Here is a 12,400-nt window from a genome sequence, read left to right as displayed (position 1 = left end):
CTGATGCATGCCTGTCAAACATATTATTCTGTTTACTTGGTCAGCGTGATGCCTTGTGCTCAAGCTGTTCTCTTATCCACATACCTAACAGTACAGCTACTTTACAACATTCCTCCCAGTGTGAGAATTCCACACAAACCTCATGAAATCCAGACAAAGAGCCGAGATTATCCCCCCCTCCGACTCAAATGTGGCCAAATCTACAGTATACTGAAACACGTCAATTATTTATGTACGCCAAGCGGGGTAAATATGTTGGGCATACAGCAATCCCTGTTCTGTGAACAACTTCTTCTCTGCAGAGTTGTTCTGATACCGATGTAAAATATTCGTACATCTCTACTTCTAATTGTGTTTACTACTTCTGCTAATATAAAAAGTCCTGTCTCCCTGACTTGTAATGTGCGTGCGTGTGACTGTGTGAGAGGTTTTGGATGGTTGGAAATAGCTAGACAGCCATGAGTTGCACTTGGTTCCAATCAGTCTTTATACCACAGTCCAGTGAGTCCACCTTTCTGTGGAATGTGGTCAGAACAACCGATGAAAACACACACACACACAAATTGTTTTGCCAAAAATAGCCGATCTACAAGCTTGCAGCGCGTTGTGAGCTTGTAGAACTGGAACGTTCTGGGGAGAACTTTCTCCCCAGATTAGAGATGCTGGAGGCTAAATTATCACGATAATATCGTTAAACGTAATAATTTTTGCCACAATAATCGTGACATGTAATTTTCATATCGTCCCATCCCTCCCTACTAGTCTACTGTGTGTGTGTGTGTGTGTGTGTGTGTGTGTGTGTGTGTGTGTGTGTGTGTGTGTGTGTGTGTGTGTGTGTGTGTGTGTGTGTGTGTGTGTGTGTGTGTGTGTGTGATATGTATGTAATCTTATGCTCTCTCCTTCAAATCAATTACGTTCTCTTTCTTCATAGAAAGAGATTGCATACACGAACAATCCAGCTTTCTCAGCTCATAAACTTGCCTGGACGCTCTGCAATAAGAGAACACTACTTTTTTCAAAGTCATAAATATTGTGTTTTTCATCTGATTGCTGCAAGACCAGTTGTCCTCCATAATAAGCTTTTGAACCTATGACATTTACTTCTGATCGACACCTGTGGTGTCTCGCCTCCGGACATTGAGTGGCTTCTGGACATTGAGTGGCACAAAGTGAAAGTGCTTCACTTTCGCAAAGTGCTTCCGGACATTGAGTGGCCTTGAGTGGCCAGTTTGACCTGCTGTGCCTGATGTGCACACAGATTTTGTATGACGAAGATTTTTACGGTGGGGCACCACAGGGGCCAGCCGTCTAGAACTCTGTGTGTGCGCGCGTGTGCGTGCGTGTGTGCGGCTGCGTGTGTGTGTGAGAGAGAGTTTTCCATCTACTGGATAGTCTTACCTATACATTTTGGTCAAAATGGCGGTCACTTTTGACCAGGAACAGTAAAGGTGTAACAAAGTTGAGCCCCGCTATAGTAATGGTAATGGCACAGTAAGTTTGAGCCTGACATCTGAGATTGATGTGGGGACTGATCAATTGCGGGTGGGGCCGTGGGGGCTTTGGCCCCGACGCCCCGCCACGCTATCGCCGCCTATGATGTTGGAAGCTGTAAAATGCTCCTCAGGGCTTCTTCCAGGAGGTGTACCTATGTAGTATGTTTGCCCTTTAGCCAGAGAAGGAAGCCTTTCCAGGCAAGCCTCATCAATGCTTTGTAGACAAGCATGTGCTGAAAATCTGTTCCGCAATAACACAAGAGGTCCCTCAACAACCCTGCATCTTGGAATCATTTCCCTACAATGGAAAGTAGATTGCAAATCCATACACACACACACACACACACACACACACACACACACACACACACACACACACACACACACACACACACACACACACACACACACACACACACACACACACACACACACACACACACACACACACACACACACACACACACACACACACACACACACACACACACACACACACACACACACACACAGGGCATCTAGAGGACTGGATGACATTCTTATGTTGTATGTTTATGTCCTTCCAGAAGAGAGTACTTGCATGAGCGATGGCATAAGAAAGTAGAAATACTGTATATAATACTGTATTTGGAAATGATATACTTGGAATGAAGAATAGAGCCTTGAGTATTTAATCCTCAGGCCTCAGACTGATCTGCTAAATCGTAATAATAATAACCAAGGATATAACATAAATAAATAAATGTAATACATTTAAATCCCTTGTTAATGCTGCATATACATGTACATTACACAACACAACATCCAACATCAAATTAATCTTGGAACACGTGCATGCTCTGTGTTTTCCGATCATTCCTTAACAATTTGGTGTGTGCATGCATTTCGTAATGCATTTCGACCCTCAAAGCATTCCACTGGTTCCAAGATATCTCTCCCAAGAGGTTTTGGATTAGTTCAGTTTGGCTGGGCGACACAGCCAGGCAGACAGACGATTGCTACAGTAGGGGTGGGGTGGGGGTGGGGGTTCACTTTCTAACCATCTGCCCACTATACCAAGACATCAGAGACACATACTTCCCACAGATTACATACACCCAAAGTGTGTTCGAAAACCAACGACAAAACTCTGTGCAAGCACAGCAGCAAGATTTGTGAACTGTTGCAATAAAAAGAAGGTTAGCCAATGGATTACAACCACCCTAAGGACTACTAACCATTGTGTTTCCAGAACTATCTGTACCGAGTGGACCTCTGACATAGACCTACTACACATATAAACACTATCTGTACCGAGTGGACCTCTGACATAGACCTACTACAAATATAAACACTATCTGTACCGAGTGGACCTCTGACATAGACCTACTACACATAGGCCCCTTTTCCATCACAGCTTAAGCACGACACTGTCCAGTACAGTCCAGAACCGCACCGCACCGCTTCAAAATGTCTTGCGTTTCCATTGCACAAAAGTCCCCACTCGCAAAATCCCCACCCTCCCCTCCCCTCCCGAAGGAAATCAACGCCCCTTTCTTTAACACACCAACTTAGCCTCAGGCTACAGGGTTAGCCTAAATGCTAGCGTGCTTCCTCAGAGCTAGTTTGGCTCTTAAGTTATTATTTGGCCATGTTCACCCTGACTTTAATCTTCGCTATTGTTGGGAAGACCTGTGTGGTGTCTAAACACGTTGCCATCACTTATATAAAAAACATTATTAGCGTGTATCGTCGCACATTCATTGTTGCCAGGTTTAGCAGAAAAAAATAAGCAATCAGGTCTATGAAAACAATCCCAAAAGAAGCGACTATCTACGGCTATTTGAAAATAGCAGATCTACAAACTCACAACGCGTAGCAATGCGACGCATTGTGAGTGTGTGCATCTGCTATTAAAAAAATATATATACATATATAATGTTGACAAATACATATTAATTTGGGGGTCCTTGACATGAAAATGTTTAAGAACCACTGGTTTCAACAACATATGGAAACAAGCCCCAAATAATCAACTACATTTTAGAAACAAGCTGTGGTGGAAAAAGTACTCAAATGTTTTACTTAAGTAAAAGTATCAATACTGCAATGTAGAAGCACTCTACAAGAGAAAGTCTGGAATTACTTGAGTAAAAGTACAAAAACTATTGGTATCAAAATGTAATTAAGGTACCAAAAGTAAGTACTAAAATGTTTGAAAATAGCAGATCTACAATGATGCGATGCGTTGTGAGCTTGTAGATCGGCTATTTTCAAATAGCCTAGGTATAAAATAGGGCTTAAGTGGTTAATATATGTTTTATAATGTGATCATTTATATCTGAAAAGTAACTAGCAACTAGTAACTAATACGTTTTCAGATAATTGTAGTGGAGTAAAAGTACTACCAATATTTACAAGCAACTTTACAGAAAAATAAGCCCAATGTCGCTTATAATAAGTGGACATGGCAACACTGCTACCGTAGTGTTTACATTCTACAGAGACCTGAGTGGACAGACACAGCTGTGAGCCGACCAATCAGTAGCAGCACAGCTTTAGCCCCGCTTAGCCCAGCTCAGACCTACCCAAGACTGGGTACTTTTTAGGCACCAGTTTAGTACCACTTACACACCACTCTACCCACTTCATTGTAGTGGAAACCGTCGCTGTGGTGGGCGGTGTGGGGTGGGGCTAGGTAAGTCCATGTATATGGAAAGCCGCCTATATAAACACTATCTGTACCGAGTGGACCTCTGACATAGACCTACTACACATATAAACACTATCTGTACCGAGTGGCCCTCTGACATAGACCTACTACACATAAATACTATCTGTACCGAGTGGACCCGTTCTCAATGTCATGCAGGCTGCGGGCAAGTTACACACCTAAGACAGACCTGCAATCTGTATGTATTTTGTTGCAGTGTTGTTTGTCTCAGACCAAGGTCCACAATGAAAACAAGTCGCAAGACTTTTCTGTGTCTGTATCCTTGACGTTTCTATGATGAACATGATGTAACATGTGTTTTTCTCCTGTATAACGTCTAATCAAATCAAATCAAATCAATCAAGTCTTAGATGTGCACATGCTATTTTTTTATACTATTTCAATAGTTCTGGGAAAAATGCTGCTAATGTCCCAAAAGTGACTGCAAAAGATTGCTGTTAATTGTTTCAAAAAGCTTTGTACCCTTGCCAATATATATCATATATATATATATATATATATATATATATATCCCATTTTGTTCTTAAATTGTGTTTTGACACTTGCTTTGGCAATGTAAATGTGCGTTTACTCATGGAAATAAAGCTCCTTTGAATTGAATTGGGTTCCTCCGTCTGATTGGACAGCTGGTAGCTAGCAGCTGCAGACAGGGAGGGGCCTGGGAGCTTTACTAGGCTTCAAAACCTCCCAACACCAACAGATGCTGCTGCCCCTGTAGCCACCTTCCTTCCACCACTACATTCCTCTGATGCTGAGGATGGAGCAGCAGTGTTGCCAGATTTTGTGAGAGAAATAAGCAACCAGGTCTATGAAAACAAGCCCAAAAGAAGCGACTATTATAGACCATATGAGCACTTTAAACCTGTATGCGTCTGCATACTTGAAAATTGCCAATCTACAAGCTTGCAACGCTTTGCGAGTCTGTATATCGGTTATTTTCAAAATAATCTTGAAAAAAGTGAAACATTTTAACACAAATCTGGTACGGGGGTTCCCCTGGTACAAAATATTTTCAGATGGGGGGGCCCGTGGACAAATACATATTAATTTGGGGGTCCTTCATTTTTGTAAATGTTTGAGAACTACTGGTTTAAACATTTAGGAAGCAAGCCCAAATAAGCAACTACACTTAAGAAATAAGCCCCAAAAAACGCAACCACCAATATTTACAAGCAACTTTACAGAACAAGCCCAAAGTCACTTATGCAGACATGGCAACACTGCTGAGGAGTTGAAACTGGGTCTGGCTTTAAATGTTTACATACTCATCATGACTAGACTGCTGCTATTGATTATCTTCTTTGCGATTGTTCTATAGATTACTTTTTTGATTAATCGAATAATTGATGAATCATTTAACCGCTATTTTATACATCATCGCACAATGGTATAATAATAACATGCCCAAAATAGGGATTGATTATTTTATTAAATTATAAATTGTTTTAAAGTATTAATGATTAAATCGATTAGTTGGATTTGCACCCCTACGTGGAACTTGAGTATTGTGTTTGGGAGGCTGGGCACAAGCAAAGATGACGTCAACTATTTGGTTGTGTTATGGACAACAAACTTTCCAGTGAAGAAAATGGCATCAAAACTAAAGTGATCCTGAAAGTCAACCAAAGAACAAGATTTTGGGGAAGGAATGATCTCCTCGAGTGCACTGAGGACTCTAGCTGGAGCCCTCATCTAGTGTCATTTTGACTAACACCCCATGTCACTAAAAACAAAACTACACAGACGTCACAAAACGAAAAGACAATACTAGTACTAAACCTTCAAGGCAGGACTCACCTAACCCCAGCTCACTTTTCTAGGCTGGGATGGCTCAAGGTGGAAGACAGAGTTTAGCATGAGTCTGGGTATCAAACTACTTCTCTCGAGTGAGAGACACCCATGGGCACAACACCAGAGGGAGGCTCCCCTGACCTTGTTCCCCCTAGATTCGACACAAACATGGGGGAAATGCATTCTACTATACTGCCACCAAAATGTGGAATGCCCTACCCTACAAACCCTACAAGCCATAAAACTTCTCGATTCCCCGTCTTCAATTAAAACTAAAAACATGGCTGTCCTCAAATTATAATTGGACTTAGATCATTTTTAAACCCCTACTGTCTTGCCCCCAGAGAGTCAAACAATGCACTACCTCAGCAAGCTCCACTGTGGGAGTGACATCCTCCATCTCCCGCCCCCCACCTCACTTTGTTATGTAAATATATCTACTATTGGCTTTAGTGTTGTTGCTGATATGTACTGTATTGTATGTACATAATGTATTGATGATGAATTGAGTACAAACAGACCACAATGGAAACAAGCCCCCTGGGGCTTTTTGAGTTATCCTTTAGCATAGCTTTGATAACTGTACTGCCGTTGTTTTTCAATCTTGCTAATAAAGTATTCAATCAATCAATCAAATGGGTCTGAATGAGGTAAAGACATGTTGACAAGCCATCTTGTGCTTCCTATTCCTGAATCATCCTGATGGCCATATAGGAACAATAATGGCTTATGTATCTGCTCACTCTGACACAGACTGCATTTGTAACTTCATTGTCTGATCTGTGATCAGTTCCAACTCCAAATTGGGGCGTTGCCCCGGGTGTCTTCATTCATGGACTGATGTGAGCTCTACACACTATTCCCTTTTATATATACCTGCCTTTTACACACTGTTCAGTAGCCTACACCCGACGAAGGCTGCAGAGGCCGAAACGTTGTGTTTTTTTTTACCACTCATTAAATAAATATCGTTGGGAGCATTAAGACCTTCTCCTTCTCTACTTCCTATTCCAGAACATGCACTGGGTGTGTGTCAGTCCCTGCTTGCAGTGGCATATGGGAATACCCAAGACCTAATCACAGAATAAAAGTGTAGCAGACGCCAGCATTTTCAATTCAAAAGAATGACTGAATAGGAGACAATCAAATCATGTATCTCATATTCTTTGCAGTGCATGTTTCAGCGCAAACCGTTCTCAATGTCATGCAGGCTGCGGGCAAGTTAACACACCTAACACACGCAGACCTGCAATCGAGTCTTAGATGCGCACATGCTATTTTTGGAATCCTGAGGTGACTACAAACAGAAAGGTGAGTCAGGCTGTTTGAACTGTCAACATCTACTTAGTTCGTGGTGCTAAAACTGTTAAACTCGCATCTCTGGTGCACACCAGAAAAGGGCTCTTTCCTAAATGCATCACTAACTTTTTCATTGTCATGATACAACCCAAAAGGTTTGTGGAAGCATTCTAGTAATACCCAAATATTGACAGACTGGAATAAACCTAAATTAAAGCAATAACAACTGCTTAATAAAGCTCTAGGTTATCGGATTGCCTAATTATGGAACCCCAAACATCTGTGTGGTTCCAAAATAAAATGCATTTTGACTGGATTATGAGGGATTTTCCAAAAGCAAGCCTATAAATCTTTTCGACTAGGGTATTGCATTTCATCATCAGTGATGCTGCACCGTAAACTAGCTCGTTATTTTAACCATTACAAGCCTCAGTTAACAAAATGCTTAGCCACAAGCCTCAAGTGCATTGCTCAACGGCACATCGATGATGTCTGTTGAGACGAAGCACTGTACCTCTAATTAAATTCTATTCTATTCCCTGAGTGTTTACTAGCTTGTCTGCGGAATGTCTAGTGGCATGGCAATCTTCCAGTTACAAGCTCATACAAGAGTATAGGACTGGTGAGGCTAAACTGTATCCTCATTATGTCTAGTTCTCAAGACAGAGCATAATGAACTTGACTAGTAAGGACATACTATCTCCTTCCCTCAGTAACAACAATACAACAGCACTGCAATACCCCATCACAGGGCAAAGGAATGATACAGCTGTTCTCCCACTCAACCACATAGTCTTTAACCAGTGCAATGTTCATGAAAGTAGGCTATGTCATAGGTGTCACAAGAAGGGGGTTGAGCCAGCCTTCCCTGAAACAAAAAGGGCATTAACTGCATTCAGTGTCCTTGGGAAACGATTTCACAAAGCAACAAGCTAATGCCTGTGGCTGATTGATATCGTAAAAGATAATGAATAGGGTCAGTTTTGATTGACGTAATATATTAGGAGGGGCTTCTCTTTTTTACTCGTGAGTGATTTACTTTTCACTCTGGATCATATCTGGGACAGACCTGGCTGCAACACTGGAACTTTTGTCTTCGTCTATCTAATTCAATACAGCGTGCCTCTGAGCATTTAACCCAAGAAAGCCAGCACAAATGAACTGACCAACCGTACTAAACACAGTCTCCACATAATGTGTAGATGTATTTATAGATGACATACATTAGTTTTGGGATGTGATGATGTTGGCCCACTTTGAATGTTACCCTCATAACATAGGCTTGCACCCCCTCAGTGGCACTGACAAAATGACAAATGACTTGGGGTTATCTTTTTATCCTGACATATGCAGCATGCTGCAATGTTTGGACTATTATTATTATTATCCAATGTTTGGACACATAATGTGTTGATGTACTCATAGATGGCATAACCTACATCATTTGGGGATGTGATGATGGCCCACTTTGGAATGTTACCATCATAACATACTAACATCCTCTCAGTGGCACTGACAAAATGACAAATGACTTGCGGTTAATATCTTTTTACCCTGACATGCAGCATGCTGCAATGTTTGATTCTCAAAATTATACATTTCAAGGTCTCCCCTCAACTCTGAGAGTGTACAAATGGGACCAAATGGACCCGTTAGGTCCATTTAGTTCCATTTGTACACTCTCAGAGTTACAGACTTGTAAGGGTCCCTGAAATCCACTGATATTGACATCTAAATGCAAAAATGTACTCCCACATACATACCTACCTCTACAACAACGCAATTGACTGTAATAACACAAGCATTTTGGAAATACAATACAATCGACAGTCTAAAGATGTATATCTTAAAGGCTATATTCCTTTGTTGACGCTATTATAGAGAAGGTCAGATAGGCAATCATCAACCAACGGGTGTGTTTCGGCCCATATCATCGGCTGCAATGGAGGGTTTTCATTTCCACACACAGACGACATGATGTTTTACCTTTATGATCAAATCACGTCCTTCCAGTCTCACGCGCCTGGCCTGATGGCTTTATCCCAGATGATCAGATTCCTTCTAATGTGTGTGGGGGAAATGAATTATTCCAACGGATCTAGTAGTCTTCATCTTCACTCCATCCATCCATGATCGTCCATCCAGACAGACCAGTCCAGACCAGACCAGCAGCAAATACAACTGCGGTTCTTTTGCATTAGGCGGTGATCAGAGACAATGAAGTTAAAATCTGTATACTATCAATAAAGGCAGAAAAAAAGCCCCCAAAAAATCTTGGGAAAGAAAAAAATCAAAGTAAATCAAGCGCTGTAGGGAAGAAGAAAGACATGTTGATGGCAATGGCAATACACCAGCAACCATCATTTAGTGTTGGTTAGTCAGTCAGTCCAGCGGTTGTATGATATGCTAATAAAAGAGAGAATGTAGATCCCTAAAGTGTCCCAGTATTTTGCAGCCTACACTTCCTACTGTACTGTAGCAAACTTGCATCAAACCGACCGACCCCCTCCAGTGTTGCCAGTTTTTCTTTGTGAGAGAAATAAGCAACCAGGCCTATGAAGACAAGCCCCAAAAGTAGCGACTGGGCTACGGTTATTTGAAAATAGCTGACCGATGCGATGCGACGCGTTGTGACTGTGAGCTTGTAGATCTGCTATTTTTTTTTTCTTGAGAAAAAAGGAGAGGTAATTTTGGACCATTTTTTAAAACATTTTAACAATCTTGTATGGAGGGTCCCTGGCACAACATATTTTCAGTTGGGGGGGGGGGGTCTGTGGACAAATCAGATTAATTTGGGGTCCTTGACATGAACATGTTTGAGAACCACTGGTTTAAACAACATTAGGAAACAAACCCTAAATAAGAAACCCACGAGCCCAAGAAACCGCAACCCGCCGCAACAACTAATATTTACAAGCAACTTTACAGAAAAACAAGCCCAAAGTTGCGCGGACATGGCAACCTTGCCCCCACACACACACACAACAACATGGCCGACGGTGCCTGGAGGACTGACGGCTGCCTCACAGCTGGAGATAGAGTATTCCCCTTCACACAGCTGTTCTGGAGATACTAGTGATGATAAAATCACGTTAGAAAGACTATAACGGGAAAATAAGTAGTGTCTATTGTTGTCGTGAGATGAGGGGGGAGGGAGGGGGGGATTTGTTGTAAAAAAAAAAGAAAAGAAAGAAAAAATAACACACTCGAACGTCCCATTCTCCCATTTATAGCCAAAAGCAGCTCTCTGGCGCCTCCTACTGGTCTTACTGCCTGTCTACACATTAGGATTATGGTTCGTGTGGAGTAAATACATTGTTGCAATAGTGGTTTTCAAAGTGGGGACTTGGGGGCCCACAGGGGTACTTAGTTGGAAAGGGTTCCAGGGGGTCCCCAGCAAAATTAGAAGCAGTTCAAATAGCATTATTCAATTACTACAGTAGATTTATGATCATTATACTAAGATGTTTCACTATTAACCCTATATTAATCTATGTCTTGTACTATTGTACTGATTTAAACTAAACTAAAACTTCAGAAAAAAAGAAAGGGTCTGGACTGCTCGGAAGTCCAAAAAGCATAACGAAGGTGCTCTTTGGTTGGGGACTCAAAACTTGCAACAAAGGAAAAAAAAAAACAAGGCACTCTTCCGGTGAAAAAGTTTAAAAGCCTTTGAATTGAGTTAAAAACTGTGACTGGAATAACCCATGTGTAGCGGCCCCACAGCCTTCTTCAGGGTAGCCTATATAGCCATATACCCATATACTCAATTAACCTTTTCACCAGAAGAGTGCCTTGTTTTGTTTTTTTACTTTGTTAACTTCCTTTGAGAGTCACTATTATTATTAGAGACCCTGATACGAGAGAAATGGCATCCATGACATGGAAGTTAGTCCATTTGGGTGACATTGACACACACACACGCACGCACGCGCGCGCACACACACACACACACACACACACACACACACACACACACACACACACACACACACACACACACACACAGTCAGAGCTGTAAACTGTACCCAGTTAGATATTTGAATCAAGTAGAAAAATGGCACTGTTACCTCAACCTATTCAGTTGGCTTTCTTTAAATAGATTAACATCATTAAGGCGTCATTAAGCTAGCATTGATTCTGTGATGAAGCTGAAAATGATGCTGGAAATCATCTGCATTCACTAATGACTCTATCTATGATAATAACCCAACTAAGAACATAAACGTGTAAGTAAAATGTGTAGAATAGTGATTCATGGGCTGGAGCTTTTTTTTAAACTGGACCGTTGAGAGACTACCTGACCCACCTGACCTGAAAAATATATGTGTTAATCAACGAGTCCATGGGACCAGGCCAGAATGTTCACAAATCGGGATCATTCAAGGTGGAAAATTCTAGTTTGGTATTTTGAAAAGGTGATATTTCAGCATGATAGATTGCAATTTGTAACAATTATAGACATTTTAGACCTTAAATGTCGAATGTTCAATCATGTACTAATCATGCATACTTTACATTACTTAAGACCATTTTCCAAATATTTTATTTTCAAACATTTTGGACAAAATAGCCAATTTAACACTGAGGTGCCCACTCTTCCTGTTACCACCATATGTAATGATTTGCATCGAGTTGGGATCATACCCCAGTCTCCCACCACATAGAGTTCGATTGGCAGAGCTATTGCGGCCGGGTCTTCTCCGGGGCACTACACATAGATACAAAGAATGGAAGTACTTTCTTCCTAATAGAACTTGTCATAAAGGAAATACATGAATATTTCTATCATTCTTTCATTCACTTTTATAATCAATGAACATCATCATCATTCACTCCACATTATACTGTCATACCAATATCCATTCTTGAGTATTCATATTGTTTATTCACCATCATCATCATCATCATCATCATCATCATCATCATCATCATCATCATCATCATCATCATCATCATCATCATCATCATCATCATTATTATCATCATAATAATCAATCAGTTTCACTTCAACTTCTACATCCTTTTCCACCTCCCTGGGATTACTGCAGGTTTACAGATTGCATATTTCTGCGCACTTTCATTTGTTTGGCAAGGCAGGAGC

The 12,400-nt window shown here is 41.2% G+C and overlaps 2 protein-coding genes across 2 annotated transcripts in view; both read right to left on the bottom strand.

Moving 5' to 3' along the window:
- LOC308076749 (tyrosine-protein kinase Yes) overlaps positions 1-9,759 on the bottom strand; it is a 44,625-nt gene extending 34,866 nt beyond the window's left edge. The window contains exon 1 of the mRNA XM_080417200.1: positions 9,283-9,759. The gene's annotated coding sequence lies outside the window, so the exon portion shown is untranslated. The remainder of the gene's footprint in view (positions 1-9,282) is intronic.
- The window catches only part of LOC308077664 (collectin-12-like), a gene marked incomplete at its 5' end in the record, with an annotated part of 253,537 nt that overhangs the window by 139,624 nt on the left and 101,513 nt on the right, over positions 1-12,400 (bottom strand). The gene's annotated exons all lie outside the window — the stretch shown is intronic.

Source organism: Gymnoscopelus braueri, assembly GCF_963280865.1.
Source record: "Gymnoscopelus braueri genome assembly, chromosome: 21".
Classification (NCBI taxonomy): Eukaryota; Metazoa; Chordata; class Actinopteri; order Myctophiformes; family Myctophidae; genus Gymnoscopelus; species Gymnoscopelus braueri.
Note: the sequence above shows the minus strand (reverse complement) of the source record. Positions and strands in the feature narration are given on the sequence as shown.